This window comes from Bacillus rossius, chromosome 2 (genome assembly GCF_032445375.1).
Source record: "Bacillus rossius redtenbacheri isolate Brsri chromosome 2, Brsri_v3, whole genome shotgun sequence".
Classification (NCBI taxonomy): Eukaryota; Metazoa; Arthropoda; class Insecta; order Phasmatodea; family Bacillidae; genus Bacillus; species Bacillus rossius.
Genome location: NC_086331.1, coordinates 4,375,428 through 4,392,491, shown reverse-complemented (window position 1 = coordinate 4,392,491; position 17,064 = coordinate 4,375,428).

Below are 17,064 nucleotides of genomic sequence, written 5' to 3'. Positions count from 1 at the left end.
TCTAAGATGATCCACTTAGTTTAAACAAAATTGAATCAGAACCTACTTTGAGGTTAGGTTGTGTCAGGTTAAAAGAACATTCACGCAACGAGGCTAGGATGCATCAACTAATTCCAGTGTGTTTTGAAGGTAATGATTTAGCAGTTGAAGTTAGCAGTGAAACCCTAAGGGGCAAAGAGAAAACATTAGAATTACCAGTTTTTGTTGTGCAAGATGTTGAGGTGACTAAGCTGCAACAGTCTGACCCCAGTTTAACACCTTTGAACAATGAAGTTAGGCAACTTTCAGGACATAACACAAAATTAGGTAGACGGACTGAAAAATTTTCTTTGCTTAATGATGTGTCCTACCGTAAAAATTCCAATCCAGATGGTAAAGAGAGACACAGCTATGATAAACGAAGACGCAGTGATGCCAACTTGGCGGTTTCCCCCCCCCCCCCCTAAATTTAGGGGGAAACAAGATGTCCAGGGTTTTTTTAGGGGGTATATTTATTTAGCGGGATTTTTTAGGGGGTACTTTATTCAAGAATTTTTTTCTCAACAAACACACTTTTTGCTCAATTATCATCGGTTGCCTTGAAAATATGTTTAAACCAATGCCGTACTTCGTGTCTTGTGCTAAGCAAGACGCAGGTGGCGCTGGTGGCTGAATGTACCAATAACAACTTACTGCTCAAGTCAAGAGAACATTTTTTTTACTCTCACCGCGCTTTTGCTATTCGCTGTTCGACGTTTTCACGTTGACAAGTTGAGGTTGTGTCTTGTGTCCGTTTATCTATTGGCGAGTTCTATTGAGGTGCAAAGTAAGTCGTTTAAGTTTTTCTGTGGTCCAAAGAAATAACAAAAAAGATGAATAATAATAAATTATTCGTGTTCGAATCTTTTTCAGAATGACAAAAGAAAAGAACAAAAAATATCAACAAAAATATACAAAATGTTGGGAGACCGATCCCGAGCTTCAAGGTTAGTAAACATGTATTCCTTTTATCAAAATTTAATTCGTAAATATGTGAAATCGTGGCCAAATTTGAATAATTCAGTGGAATTTTATTCAGACGTTTTCGAAGATTGTGATTCTGGTGGACACAAACGTTTTGAAAATATCGCCAAATTTTCGATGGCTCTTCTCACACTTCCAATGTCAAACGCAAGTGTTGAACGTGCTTTTTCAACTTATAACGTAATTAAAAATAAATTACGGAATAGATTATCTCTCGAATTGCTGCAAAGCATAATGATGGTGAGATTCACTTTGCAAAGAGACGGCGGCTCATTTGTCAAATTTGTTCCTTCTGACCGTATGATCAAATCATTTAACGTCAATATGTACGATTTCAAAAATATCAGCAACAGCAAAACGCAGCGCGATATCCAGGCCGATGCCTTCGACGAAATATTAGAAGCTTATCCCAATGACATTTAATAATATTGTGTTAGAAGGAAAAAAATAGACATTGAAGCAATTCGTTTTTTATTTTAATTCTGTCTCGTTTGATTTGATTAACATATATCAATCATTGATTAACATATATAAATATGTAAAATGTACTCACATAAATACAACAGCTATTTTTTAATACTTCAAGGTATTTTTAATTCATATTTGAAATTACCTCTCAAACTAAGTGTACAACAAAAACTTAAAAGGTTTTTGATCGACAGTTAGGGGTATTTGAAGTTGGTCCTAGGGGGAACATTTTGTAGGAGTTGGCATCACTGCGAAGACGAGCAGTAAGTTATAAGGTGGGGCAGGAAGTGTTGGTGTTTACTCCTATCCGGGAAAAGGGGCTTTCGGAGAAGTTGTTTCATCGGTGGTTTGGTCCTTTTATTGTTGAGAAAAAAATATCCGATAACCTATATCGGTTCAAAAAGGGTTAATGTGATAAAGTTAGCTATGAGGTAACTTATGTGGAAATAATGAAACCATTCTTTGTTGCCTGAGTTTATTTTGTGTTTTTTTTTTTTGCAGTTTTGGGATTCATTTGTTGTGTATTTTAACGTGTGATACATTTCATTTAGGTCCTGGGTAATTTTGTTTAATAGTGATTTATCAGTTCGATATTTGGTTTTCAAGTAGCCTGTAAGAGTGTTTCAGATACCCTCAAAGCCACTCGGGCCCTCATAATGAAGACTACTGGCTGGTGGCTACTGACGGGCATGCTGGTGCTGTCTCGAGGGGATGACGCGTCTAATTTGCCGTTCCAACCTGAGACAGTGGGGGTCATCGCTGGCGCCCATTTCGAACCTTTACCAAAGGTGGTGTATACCTCATCTCTACCATTAAATTTTAAGGTCCCCTGGCCATTGCAATTGTCAGAAATTCATGAAGGTTTAACACTTTTGAGTTCCTCTAATGCATCCTCTGACCGGTGTTCAGTTTTCCGGGAATTAAAACAGGTTATGTTTTACTCAGATATGTTGATGAATAAACTAAATGATGCAGCTGGTGAGGTTTTGGAGTATGACAGTGTGGTTAATAGAGAAAAGCGAGGCTTATCCTTTATTGGAGATTATGTAAGATGGTGTTGTGATGTGGGAGTGACTAGTCAATTAGAAAGTTTATTTTTAAATCAGCAACAGATTTCTCTGCATATTGATCAGATGGAAGCACAAATCATAGATGACCATGAGGCGCTTGCCAATTTGAGTAATCCTATTAGTGTTGTTAATGAAGCCATGTTAAGTGTTTTGAAACGAGTTCAAACTAAATTCACTAACCTTACTGATTACCTGAGAAATTTTAAAGAGGCAACGACAGTTCGTTTTTCAGGGATGGTACAAGAAATCGGTCACTCTTTTCAGTTACAATTATTGTTAGCATCTCAGTTAGCTAAGCAAGCTCACACTCTAACTCGTATTGAAGTTTTGGATCAATGCCGCTCACATAAGATTCCTTCTGTTTTGATTACACCGGCTCTTTTACAGGAAAAATTGCAGGATTTGGAAGCTATCCTTACTAAAGATGGTTATAGATTAGCAATTAGTAGTACTCAAGTACAGGCTTATTTCCATTTGCCTATTTGTAGATGTAATGCATTTAAAGAAAGTTTGTATGTGTCAGTCAAAATCCCTATTGTACGTTATAACTCTAATTGGAAGTTGTTTCAGTTCGTTGGTATATACCATTTCGTTGGAAGAATAACACATGTCACCTAGAACATGAACCAAACTTTTTAGTGGTGGATGGTGACCACCTAGTGACGATCCAAGGACGTAATTTGTTGGACTGCCGGCCTTTGGAGGAAAAATTGAGTTTTGTGCCTAGATTTTCAGGAAGTGAATTGGGAAGTGAGTTGTGTCCCAAAGCTTTGTTTCAAGGGGTTACGATCAAAAGACTTGCAGAACTTTGTACTTTTCAATGCCGTTCCGGAACTCACCTCATGATCATGCAGGCTGGACCGGAACGCTATTTTTTGACTCACCTTAGGGGCAAGGTGGAGTTACAGTGTGCCAAGAATCCTAACCAAACTTTGTTTATAGATGACGAAGAACGACCAGGTGCTGTGGACATAGAAGTTCCATGTGACTGTCGATTGTATTTGAATAGTGAATTGAAAATTAATGAATTGTACCCTTGTTATTATAGTTCTAAGTCAAAGTTTCAACTACTTCATGTGATTACAGCAGACTGGACTAAGCTAAAGAAATTAAAGATTTTCCCACGGACTGCTTCCAGCCACACAGTTTTTCCCTCGTTGGAGGATTGTTTAGATGATGACTTGCCCTCTACCATTCCTCATTTGAATTTTACGGTTACTCGGTTCACTAGATTGGACCCCATTTCTTTGAATAAACCGTTTGAAGTATTAAGTTTCATGGTCAGACCTGTTCAGAGTATTGCATTATTTGTGATAGGGGGACTCTATTTTTGATTATTTTTAGAAATCCATACCTTGTGGGTATTAACATTTCTGCGTGTAGCTGCTCTGGATGAGACTACTATGTTAAATGTGGAATTTATTGTTATGGTTTTTATATTAGGAATTGTAATTGATATGTTGGCTATTCTTATCTGGAAGTGTATTGAACTTAAACGAAGTGCGCAGAAAAATTTGGAGATATCTTCCCCAGTCACGCCTGTTGTGGCATCCACGAGGAGAGACTATGGACTTACGAGAAAGATTACGTAATGAAAATGTAATAAAAGCCAAATTGTGCCGACACACTGGTGATGAATTTCTTGTAAACATCACGCTTATCGAACCATGATGTAAATTTTCTTTGATTCATGTACTCTTCCTATTTGCTTATTGTTATCGCGGTTTGTAATAATTATTTAAAGATGGTATTTGTTGTTTAATGAAGAATTAGCTATGATTTTAAAACAAAGTAAGTTACGACAAACTACTTGGGCAAATTGGTGTATTGTTTATAAAGATCTAGATTTTGCTTGTTAACCAGGGATGACACTAGGTGTCTTGTATTTTGATAGGTTATGTTGGGTTGGAGGTTAAGCTAAGAGGGAGTGCCTTATCTCCTTTACCTTCCATCACTACTCCTCCCAGTGTCTTGTACTGTGCATATTAACCAGATTCCCATGGACTCGGAGAGCCAGAACCATCTTCAAACTCGGCATGTGGTGTTAGTGAAGAAGATGAACTGTTATTAGCATCATTCATCGCGTTCATCCTCATTACCGAGGATCTGGTACCATACAGCCTGTACCTGGTGGTGGGGAAAAGTAACTGTTTTCTCTTCCAGGAATTGTTGTGAGCTGTGCATTACTCCTGTGGAAGTGAATTCGTCCGATGACCCCAGTTGATTGCGACATGTATGTGTGGACTCTCAGTTTCTAGAAGAGAAGATAATGTTTGGTCACAGTGAGGTTCGTCGTTATCATTGCATTGCTATGTTGAGAATCCAGTGCTGTATTTCTGTACTAGTGATTTTGGTGAACGTTCTATCCTGCAGCTGGTTGCTGCCATTACGACTCTGTGAAGATTTTGGACTTCAGCTAACCTTTGTCCCCTTCGAACTACCTTCTGGTTCCTACCTAGAGGCATATCCTCTTTTGTCCTCGATCCTCTTAAGAAGGGGAAGAATATTTGTTGCAAATTACTTGTTTTGCTCGGGTTACCCTTTATTTGTAGGTTATGAATTTTGTATCATAATTATTGAATCTGTGGGGTAAATAGGCACCTAGCTTCATCAATGGTTAGGCTTTTTGGTTTCACATACCTACATTGTTTGAGATTTGCCTATGTTAGACACTGTTAAATGACATTAATGAAATGTTAAATTTACAATTTTGTTATTTTCTATTGTTAAAGTATGTTGCTACCCCTATGAGAGTTTGTGTTTTCGATCACCTAAGAATATTTTTTTTTGTTTTTTTGTTGGTGAATCTGATGCTGGGTATGAAAGTTTTACAGTATTGACAGATGGCACTACTGGCGACATGCAGTAGAGATGGCTGGAGGTGAGGGGCGCTGTTCCGATGGTTAAACCCTGGGCTTGGAGACGAACTGCGGATCGCTCTCCGGGATCATTGCTCCAGCTTCTACTTCGAGCTGATCTGTCTCCCATGCCCCGCCTCTCTCGGCTGTATGCCAGTCAAGTTAGACTTGAATGTGCTTGTACACAGTTTAAGTGAAAAACCTCAAGATTCCTTTTTACTCAATACAACTATGTACAGGGGCGCAACAACCTTAAAACCCGAAACCTTAAAGTAGTGGCAAACAGGGACAAAGAAAGTGCTGTGTAATCAATTTTAGATAATAAAACTGCTTAAATAGCACCATTTTCCACCTTGAAAAAACAAATTTTCCTGCGGGAGGACCCCTGGACCCCTGGGAGGGATCGATGATTCTTTATAAAAAGGTATATTGGCCCCCCTTTGGAAATTTAGTTGTTGCGCCCCTGACTATGTATACTCATAAATGGAGATACAACAATTGTTATTTTATCTTGTGAGCAATAGGATAAATTTTTGGATACCTCGAACCCATCTTTAAGCTTTGCTTCGTTTTTTATGTCATCGATTCTCCTCTTTCCGGTCTTGCTATGACTTTTCGGAATTGGCTCGTGCCTCTCAGGCTTCTTTTGTAATCTAAATTGTTAACATTGCAAAATTTTCTTTGAATCCATTGTATGTAAATTTAAAGTTGTTGTTCTTGGCTTGTGGGGCACAAGCCCTCGTCGTCCGGAGTGATGTCACGCGGTAAACTTTTACGTGAAGGGTTTATTGAACTTGGCTTTGCACAAGTAGTGCTTTGTGAGTCCGCTTGAGTGCCTGACTCTTGCTTGCGACACTCGGGTGTTGTATTTTGTCTTCCCGGCGCGGTAGATTGCTAACGCTCTCTGTTTTTCTGGGACGTGGCGTGATTCGCCGCCCGAGGGCCTGGCCAGCTATGCGGGTGGTTTCGACATCGTGGCCTGGAATCTCCGGGAGCATTGGCCGCCCTGGTTGTTTTCGCGCGGGTGTTGGTGTCGCAATCTGGCGGAAGAAATGCGAGTCTGGCACGACCGGTGAAGAGGGGATAGCATCGGTTGGTGCATGGCGGTTGTGTTGTGAAATCGCGGCCAGGATTTCTGCTTTCGCTTGGTGTGTTCTCGACTGATGACGATGTTTGAGGGGGGGGGGAATTAATAAATGGGCCACCCTGGGTGTGCCCGGGGGTGGTTCTTCTCGGTGAGGTGTTTGAGGACTGTCGGTCCCTCCCACCTGGCTGGTAGCTGCGTGCTGCCACTCGGAGAAGGTGTTGTAAGTAATGGCGAACTCATAATTAGCTTTTCAGCTAGAGTAAAATAAAGCATGTGGGTGTAATTTTAATCATGTTAGGACGGCTTAACTTTTTGTTTCTTTCCAGGAGGGCAGGCAGTTTGGTATCCATAAATGTTAAATTCCTTTCGTTAGTTTAGCTGGAGGATGGGTCGAGGTGTTTGCAAACATTACTGATTTCTTTTTAAAAGTTAATACTCGTACTAAGAAGAGGATAAATTATTGTTTATTTATTTCAAAGGAGTATTTATTTATTTATTTATTTATTGTGAACAGAGTAGTTTGACATTAATTACATTACTTATTTATGTGTTGGTCATAATTTACCGGAAATAAACCCGAAACAATGTGGGATGAATAATACTTTTATTTCAGTCAACACCCTACACCCCCTGTCCCAAGGAGGTTAGACATTCCTGTACCAGCTCTATTGCTACCCTTCCCCCCCCCCCCCCCCCCCCCCGGCCCCATTTTTTTTCAATGATTTTGAAATTTTAAGATGTTATTTTATTATTTTTATTTCGAGTGACATTTTGCAGATCTTGACGGAGTCCGAGGGGCTTCCGCCACAATATATTCAAATAAGATGTTATAAAACCAAAATTTTTGTTAGCAAAAATGTAACAAAACAGTGTCCATTTCAATATTATAAAGAGTGGTTCTTCCTAATTATGACACAATACCATTTGGATATGAAATATATTGTTTTAAATATCTTAAAAATTAAAAAATTGTTATTTGAAGAAAACTATTAAAATTTCAGGTGGTAAAAAAAATAAATTGTAAAAAAGGGTTTGTCCTACATAGCTCATGTGCTATTTTATTTAACCACTTTCTGAATCTCACAAGTTGGTGCAAAAGCTACAAACATTAATTTTGTTTAATTTAGCATTTTAGTTTCATGGTTTTGAGATTTATAGTAGTAGCTATAATAAAGTTTAGTTTCCCTTTTTGTTGTAAGATCTAAGTTAAAAAGCATTTTACACATCAACAGAATGCAACAAAACTAACAGCTAAAATTTTTTTTTTTTTAGGAATTACACTTAAATTTTAAACAACAACTTTATTTAGGAGTTCGTTCAACACAGAATTTATATAATTTATTCATTTTAATGCATATATTCTTTACTTTCAAAAACATAGTACTTTAAGATATAAACAAAACATTGTGGTGTTGAATTATTTTCTTCTCGAGAGTACGGAATGCTGGACTTGGATAATGCCAGCATCACTTGGATTCATGGCCACTGTGGCAAGGGGCTACAGTTTTTCAGCAGCGACAAAAAAAGGCAAATTTGTAATGATTTCATGTTTCAGCTTAAGGATTCTCTATATTTATGGCAGTATTCCGAACTAACAGTATCATGGAGATTTACAATTAAATTAAAAACTTGTTATTAAATTTACTCCTGAGGAGGAACATTTTTTAAATATACACTGTCAACAAATTATCATATACATAGCTACTTGAAAAATGTCTGAACAAGTTACCATTATTTAAAAAAAATTTGACTAAATCTGAATGTAAATTACTGCTTGTATTTAGACTTTATTACATAGCTTATACTAATGTAGGAAAGATGAATGCTCTTTAAATGGTAAAAATGATTTCAGTTGTTTTTGACAAAGGAAAGAAAAACCTCCAGAAAAAAATTTCTTTAAAAAGATTGTATGTAAGAGGTTAGGTAATTATTCTAATAAATAACTGAACGCTTTGAAACTATAAAAATCATAAATGTTTTAAATTGCAATAAGCCGAAAGAGATTTTTTATTTTATTCAAACATATCAAATGAATACAAAAAATTCCAAAAATTTTAACAATTTTTTCTTTCAAGACATAACATGGATCAAAACACTACATGACTTAATTTTTTTGACATCCAATTTAAACAATTTTTGTCTAAATACTTTCAAAAGTTAACATTTATGGTAATACATTTTTAAAAAATGCAATGAATTTTAATTTTAGTAATATTTGGAATGATATATTTGTATAAACTTATATTTAAATTGAAAATTTTTTTTATATTATTTATTAGCTGTGATTGAAAAAAAATTAATTTAAAACATTTTTAAAAGAACTCAAGTTTATTATAAAAAAGGGGGTAAAACTTTCTTAACTTCCCAATCTTTATACGCATCAAAACAAACAAGAATGTATATGCAGAAAATTTCAATTGCTCGTAAGTGCTCTCCACATCTTCAAGGCAGCAGCGTCCATGGCATCCTTCTTAGTTACACCCATTCCACTTACAGTTAAGTTGAAGAAGCAGCAGTGAAACACGAATGCCCTTGCATGAGGTGGTCCCTGTTCACCTGCATTATAGTAGATGGGGAATGTCCATCCCCTGGCAGCACAAAATTCTTGAAGACTTTCCACAGGGTTTGAGGGTACCTCACTCCTCAAACACTCGCCCTGTTCTTCAACAGCATCGTCTGTCAACAACGGTGTGTTAGGACAGAGTTCCTCATTCCCTAGTATCTCTTCACGGTTGAGTATGCTCAACTTTTGCAGCATAATACTTGCAGCAGTCTTCTCTGCCATACTTTTTGTCAAGCAAATTACTCTGGTCACAACTACGCCTACTTTCACAACCATGGTGACAGTATTGTGGTCCTCGTTTTCCAAGAGTGGATATTCTTCGTAAATAGGCAGAGGCAAGTTATTGTATATACACAACTCTCTCAGTGTTACAACAGGATTGATTGTGTCTAAAGCAGAACTAGAATCGTCACTGTTGCTCTTCAAAGGCAGCTCTGATGTGAATGTATGGTTAAGTAGCGCTTCATTGCTCGTCAGTACTTCTCCTGTGCTTTCGGAATTTTTTGAGATTTTTTCAGTGATCAGCATGTTGCCTACTGCAGTACATAAAGCTGTTTCTTTTTCATCTGCTTTTACCGTTTCACTAATGTTATTTTTATCGTCCGGTCTCATTTCTGATGTATTTTCACTCAAAACCAGAATTAGCTTACCAAATAGTTGCTTTACGGCTTCAGACTTTGCCATTCGTTCCGTGTAGCCCACACCTACTGCACTCAATGATGGTACGCAAATCTCGGACACAAAATGAGTGCAATTAGGTGATTTTCTGTACAACGGCTTCATACAAGATTCTACAGCCATCTCTTGCAAACACGAGATATATGACTCAGTGGTTGGATGTAAAGAAAAGTGCGGCTTTTTAATAAAGCTTTTGACTTCAATCTTTGTCCAATCTGTATCTGAAACCGCAGAGTAAAGAACAGAAAAAGAAGAAAGACCAATATGAGTCTTGGCCATCCAAACCATCCAAAGGTTTTCTTCGGGTTGCCCTGGTAACTTTTCAACGGGTACTGCAACGGAGACAGTTTCCAAGCACACTTCTGTCATGGCATATTTATCTTGAGGGTTCTCATACAGGTGTTCGGCTATCGTCAATCTCCCAATCCTAGGGGGCATTTCAGTTAAATATACACCATCACCTGCTCCACCTGAAGTAGTCCATATTAGTCCTAGCTCATAAAAGAGCTTCAAGTTATCAAAGCTGGTGTAGTAATACAGAGATACAGCCATCATAAACCTGTGAAAAATGGAACAAATGTGTTTTAATAGCTTGTAAATCAAAATGTTTACTTTAATATACTATGTTAACATTGTGCATTAAAGTTTTTCCAGGAAGCATCGAGTTCTTTTTTTTTAATCTATAACACACTCTAAAGGTATTTTAATTCAGCTAACATAGCCTAACACTCCATCCACACAATTATAAAGTATTTTTATTGTTTCTAACCTAACCAGGCCGAACTTTCTCAAGAGATCACATTTGTAATAAATATGCCTGTAGTAGTGTGGATCCAGATACCATGTTAATGATGATGTTACCATCATAGCACCACTGATATCATTACCACTTAACTCGTTGACACACAAAACATGCTGTTTTATAAGCGTTGCTAAGTTTAGAAGCGCTGGTTAGGACCGCTTTCAGCAGGAAGGCTGCCGCAGTAGTTTCCTTTCGGAAAGGGGGGTGGCATGGTACAAATGTTCAGGGAGGGGATTGGCTGTAAAAATACGTGGTAGAAGCTACGAAGGTAACGCTTTCTTGCGGAAACTGAACGGAACTGAACAGCATCGTAACTCTGAAGGAAGATATGGCGGCGCCTTCAAGTCGGGGCCCTGTTGGAGCCAGTGGTAGCCTGGGCGGCGCGACCTTCAACCGTCCCGGGATTTTGGAGGACAAGATGGTCCGACTCGCAAGATACTTCATTCGCCTGAACGACTAACCCCCACCCTGGCTTGAAAGGTTGTTGGCTGTTGACTGGAAGAAGGAAGATGAAGATGGCGCAATGTCAGGCTGCCTTTCGCCCCGTGCGCCCGCAGTTCGAGCCGGTTTACTGGCTCGTCTGCCCACATCTGTTTTAACTGCGGCTGCCTGGGCAGCTGGGCTGGGCTGACGAGTGAAGTCGCCCGCCCCTGGGGGCGCATGCGCCCCTGGCTAATAATAACCCAGGAGTACCCAACATTTAAATGCGGGCCGCAAGGCCCAAGCACCCAACTCCAGCATGGTTGATTTTTCAGCCCCTCCAACTCTTCTTACCTGGACCCTTCTTCCCTCTTGTCCAGTAGTTACCTGCTTGCTTAATGCATGTTATTTGATCCCCGCATGACCCGGCCCAGGGTTTTCCCTGTGTATGCAGGTTTTACCTGGGTCACATTAGTTAGCTTTTAAGCTAGACAACCAATGGGGCGTCAGCCATGGCGCCAATCGCTGCCATGGCTGGCCAGTAAACCCCAATAGCACACGATGCACGCGCCCTTGTCCTGCATGGTTAATACCCCGCATGGTAGAGTGTATAGGCTTCGGCCTGAGACACACTTAGATCCTCCCCTAACCTGGACCCTCCCCTACACACTTAGAATAATTTAGGCTAGGAAAAAAAATCGTGGCGTTTCAGGAATGATTGACGTGCCAGTTTCTTGGCACACGTACCAGTTAACAGAGTTTCTGATCACGTATGAAGATATGTTCTTTTGTGTTGGTACGAAAAATACCAAGATTTTATTTACTATTCTAGTACATTTTTATGAGGTTCTTCTCTTTATTTTAAGTTCTTACTCTGCCATGTGTTTTATGTTCATATATGTTGTACCAGATATCTATGATACTACACTCCCAATTAGTATTTAAGTAATGTAGAGTAGGTATTTTACTATCAGAATAATGTAAGTCAAACCTTATTTTACAAAAATAATTTATTTAAAAAAAAAATGTTAATTTTTCTACCTGTGGAATAGTCAATGTTCAGTTAAGAAAACTGCTGAAATAGCACCATTTTGTACCTTGAAATCCATATTTTCCCGGAGGAGGGCCCCCGGACCCCCCCACCCCCCCACCACCCAACAACCCCGACGTTTAGGTGTGAACGGAATTGATGCTTCCCCTCACGTAAACCTCACGCCTCGCCACTGGTTACATTCACCTGCTTGTTTAGCACTAAAACTGTTTCCTAATATAACTAACTTTTCATGTTTAGTATATTTTTCAATACCTACACATTTTATATTTTCATTTTTCATTTTTAAATTGATTTAACATTCAAAGTATTCTAAATTATACTATAGCCCTACCTATTCCAGTATATACTACAATTCTGAACATATATTATTTTCCATGCCATATTCTATATTACAGTACCATCTGATTTAGTATATTATGAGATACCATATCTGTATATTTTGATGGTTTATTATATTTTCTATGAATTAAACTTCCTAGGTATCATAAAGGGATACTTAAGCACTACCTATTCTAGTACGTATAGAGCGAAATACCGAAAATATTGTACTGCAACATGTTATTGTTTTGACAGATTAATTATTATTATTTTTATTTTTATTTAATGTTTGCTCTATGTCTAATATGTGATTTATTTTCCGAAACGGTAAATTATTTTTATGTATATCTATGAGAATGTGACTCTATGGAATTATTTGGATAATTTGAAATTGAACATTTTTGAGACCCCTCTAAGGAATAATTGAGCTTTAAGACGGCAAACGGTAAAGTTAACACCGTTATTTTGTAATATAAATTATTGTTTTAATAATTGTTTATTTAAATTTTACGTGAAATTTTGTATTCCGCGCTATTGTTGCTTGCGGATTTCACGTTTTATGAAATAATTTAACTGATTTTGGTTTTCGGCCAATCACGGCCCGCCATTTGAAATTAAGTTAAATGGCTTAATTTAAGAAGCTAGAGAGAGTTCTGTAATGGCCAGCTAAGAAAGCTGAACTTTGTGACGTCGGCGATAATTAATCCTACAAATTAGCTAATTAGCGGTAGGCATCCCGAACCGAGGATGGATAATTATGTATCTTAGGGAGTCTAGATACTAATTTAGGCTTTATCTAGAAAGATAAAGGGCCTATAAGTGTAAAACGTGAGTAATTAAAAAGTGCAAAAATTTGTATCCTCCACTTCATGCACATCGTCACATAACTCCCGTAATTCGTCACATTGCCGCCTAAACTAACTTAACATCCAATATATGAAGTAATTTGACATTATCTACGGAAAAACTGATATTGTGATACGAATTTAATTTTTTTTTTACACACTACTACATTAACTCAGAAGTCCTATCGAGAGAGAGACTCTGAGCTCTACCGACTATATTTTGAACCTTACTAGCCGAGGAAAATAATTAAGATCCCTAAAACAACGAATAAAAATTGTGTAATTTCGCTGAACTCCAAAATAAAGACTATTGCTTGTGATTTAAATGTGCGCATCGTAACTCCTGATGGTTGGAATTTATATGTGATATGTGATGTCAAGGACCAGTTAATAATTTTAATATAATAAGTAATTAAATAATATTAATAAGAGTAAATTTTGAACCATTTTTCGTTTCAATAAATGATTATATATTTTTTAATTGTGAGTGTTGTGATATTTTTTTTCTAATCTCATTTGTCCCAGTGTATGTTTATGTATATTTGTGTGTTTACTAAATTAGCACCTAACTGTGGCCTAGATACTATCAACACATACCATCGGAGAGCCACACAAATAATACTGATTTTACACAGTTTAACACAGCCCAACGTGTTATATTTTAGTCTCCATAGAAGTGGGGCCATCCACATAAGTGTATACAAAGTGTGACAAGTTCCCCTACAGAGATTTTGGAGCCCATACGGTGGGGCCGAATATTGAGGTTAGGAAGGGACACCTAAACATTTTGTGTGTAAATCCTGTACAATACCAGTGTTGTGTGCAAGTGCACTATTTGTATCTAAGTTATTTATGTCTAGTACTACATTATAATACACCACAATGGCCAGCGAACAAAACTCATACTTTATCAGGAAAAGATCTCTCAGTGTAGGCAACGATGAATATCTAACTGCACAAGGTTCAGGCAGTGAATCCCAGCCTACGTCATCTGCAGAGAATTCGCCTGTAGTTACATGTGAGGAAAGGTTAGGGCGGCCCATGTCTCCCATGGCCATGGAGCGGCCAGACATGAATAGCACTGTCCTACACACAAAATCACACCAGGACAGTACTCCAGCACCCCCAGTGACCCTGGAAACATTAATGCAAATTTTTCTGCTGAACAATGCAAAATGGACCAAACCAGTATCCACCTAGCATCTAACATGTCTGAATTGAAAGCTGAGTTAGAGCAAAACAACACTGCTCTTACTGAGAAGTTAGAGCAAAACAACACTGCTCTTACTGAGAAGTTAGAACAAAACAACACAAGTCTGAAGGCAAAATTAGATCAGACCAATACCGCCATGGAGCAGACCAGTGCTAGCATCAAAAATCTCGAGCACAGTATCGAGATTAGGCTCACGCAGCAGCACGAGGAGATGCAGCAAATTACAGAACAGGTCTCCCTATACATCAGCGGAGTAGATCCCATGTCACATCGCTCAGAAACATGATGGCCCATGAGCACCTAGGGCAGGCCAATGCGAGGGAAAAGGTGCGTGATCACATCCAGCACCTGGAGAGTAGGCTAGGTGACATTGAAGTGGCCACAGCAACCCTGAGGGACAGGTCCGAGAACATGTCTGTCCAACCGAGCCCTACAGCTGAGTCAGCTGGTAGCCGAGGTCAGGCCCAGGCAAGCGAGTGCCAGGAGCCTACTGTTTCCACACTTCACACCACAGGCAAGTAACAGGGCGGCACAGAGTGCTACACTAAACACCAGCCCCATGAACAACCACAGGCTACCCCCATCACGCACAGGCCAGTTACCATGACGTTTGTAAACATGTCAAGCTTGGACCCTGCTACGATAATGCACCACCTGTACAATCATTGGGCAGAAGCCATGCCCACGTTTTCAGGGAGGGTGACCGAGATCCCGATCAGATTCCTGAAGCGATTCGAAGAATACACTGCCAGCTTCAATCTCAGCAAGGCTGAGGTGTTTAAGTGCCTCAACAGCGCGCTGAAAGGGCAGGCGTTCAACTGGTGGGGAATGCTAAGTGCAACCACCAACAGCTACACCCACTTCCAGGCCATGTTCCGCCAGCAGTATTGGAGTCTGCGCATCCAGAGTAATCTGCGTTCCCAGCTCCACAACGAGAGGTATGATCCCAGTAAGGGCACAATGCTGGAAGCCCATCTGTCCACCATGTTCGAGAAGACACGGTACCTCGACCTGCCCATGACGGACAAGGAATTCGTAGCGGCAATATTAACACAGCTGCCGCTCAAATATCAAAAGTAGTTGTCCGGCCTACCATACAGAGACATCACCGAGTTCAGGGAGAGGCTCCTGAACTACGACAAGCTGGAGCAGAACAGGGACAACCACCCCATGGACAACAGTCAAGTGGCTGTCCACATGATGAGCTGGCAACCGAAGGGGAGGGAGCAGAGCTCCTATGGGAGATACGCAACTAGACAGCGCAAGGGCCCGTACAGCAAGAAGAAGACCTGGTGGTCGAGCTCGCGGAACTACCATAGCGACGAGGAAGCATACCAGCACAAGAAGCAAGACGACCGCAAAGACAACCGTCGCCGTTCCTACTCGCCAGAAGTACGGCCTCCCAGGGAATTCCGTGATCGACGCCCAAGGTCATCGTCTGAAGACGAACGAGAGTACGCGAGGAAGTACCGCAATACGAAGGAGCCTCGTTACCAGGGTCGGCACGAAGAAACCCGAATGCCACACCACTATTCCCCACAGACATCAGAGAACCATGACGGCCATGCCTACAACAGCCATTTCCCTGGAAACAACCGAAGATACCAGAACGCGACGTTTCCGCCACCATTCAAGGAACATGCAGGACATCAGGCTGCATACTACCGAGGGGAAGTGAACCCAGTAGCAGCTAAGTTGAAGGCTGCAGTGTCCAGCGTAGCAGGACCAAGACCATGGAACCACCAGGGACAACAACATGTCCAAGGTGGACGTGCCAACCAGGGCACGTTAAACTAGAACGGGTTTCCGTGAGATCGCCCCAAACAGATACCCACTATTCAGGCTCAGGGGTACAGGACGACAAAACTCCAGTTTACAGTTGCATCAGCTACGATAAATTTATATGCACTGTAATGTTAAGAGAAAGTGAAAGGGATTTTTTCTGTAACGAGAACGATGAAAACAGAGTTCATCAAGTATGTACAGTTTGTCCACATGTGACACTAAAAATAGGAGAATGCAATAAAGATGCATTGATAGACAGTGGCGCTAAAGTCACATGTATCAGCGAGGAGTTGGTTAACTACCTCGAGCAACAGGGAATAAGATTACCCAAGATTCCAGTACCAGCCCTCAAGATTATAAGAGTGACATCAAGGGCAAGCCCTATTGTAAATAGACAAGTACTGATAACAGTACATGGCCTAGGCAAACCAAACGACATGACTGCATTAGTTGTGAAAGGCCTAGCAAAACCACTTAGCATAGGTACTGATTTTATATCACAATTTGGTGTAGTGATAGATTTTAAATTGTGTGCTATTCACTCGAGTGACTGTGAAACTCCAGTCTCACTCACTGGCAAGTGGCATGTGAGAGAAAATTTTGTAGGGATCTTGTACAGTGAGCCTATGCGCAGGCACATATACAATGTTCAAGCAAGTGAGCAACTTCAAGCATCACTTGAAGATATCAGGCAGTCACTGCAAGAGGTGAGAAGTGCATCACCCAGCCAGCTGCAACAACTGTTTAGTGTACTGACAAACTTCCAGTAAAAAAAATTTTCTGATAAACCAGGCAGAAACCAATTTTACCAGGCTAGAATCAAGATAAATGAGGAGGCACCGTACCACTGCAAATGTTATCCCATTCTGGTGAAGTACGTACAGGAAGCCACAGCCTACCT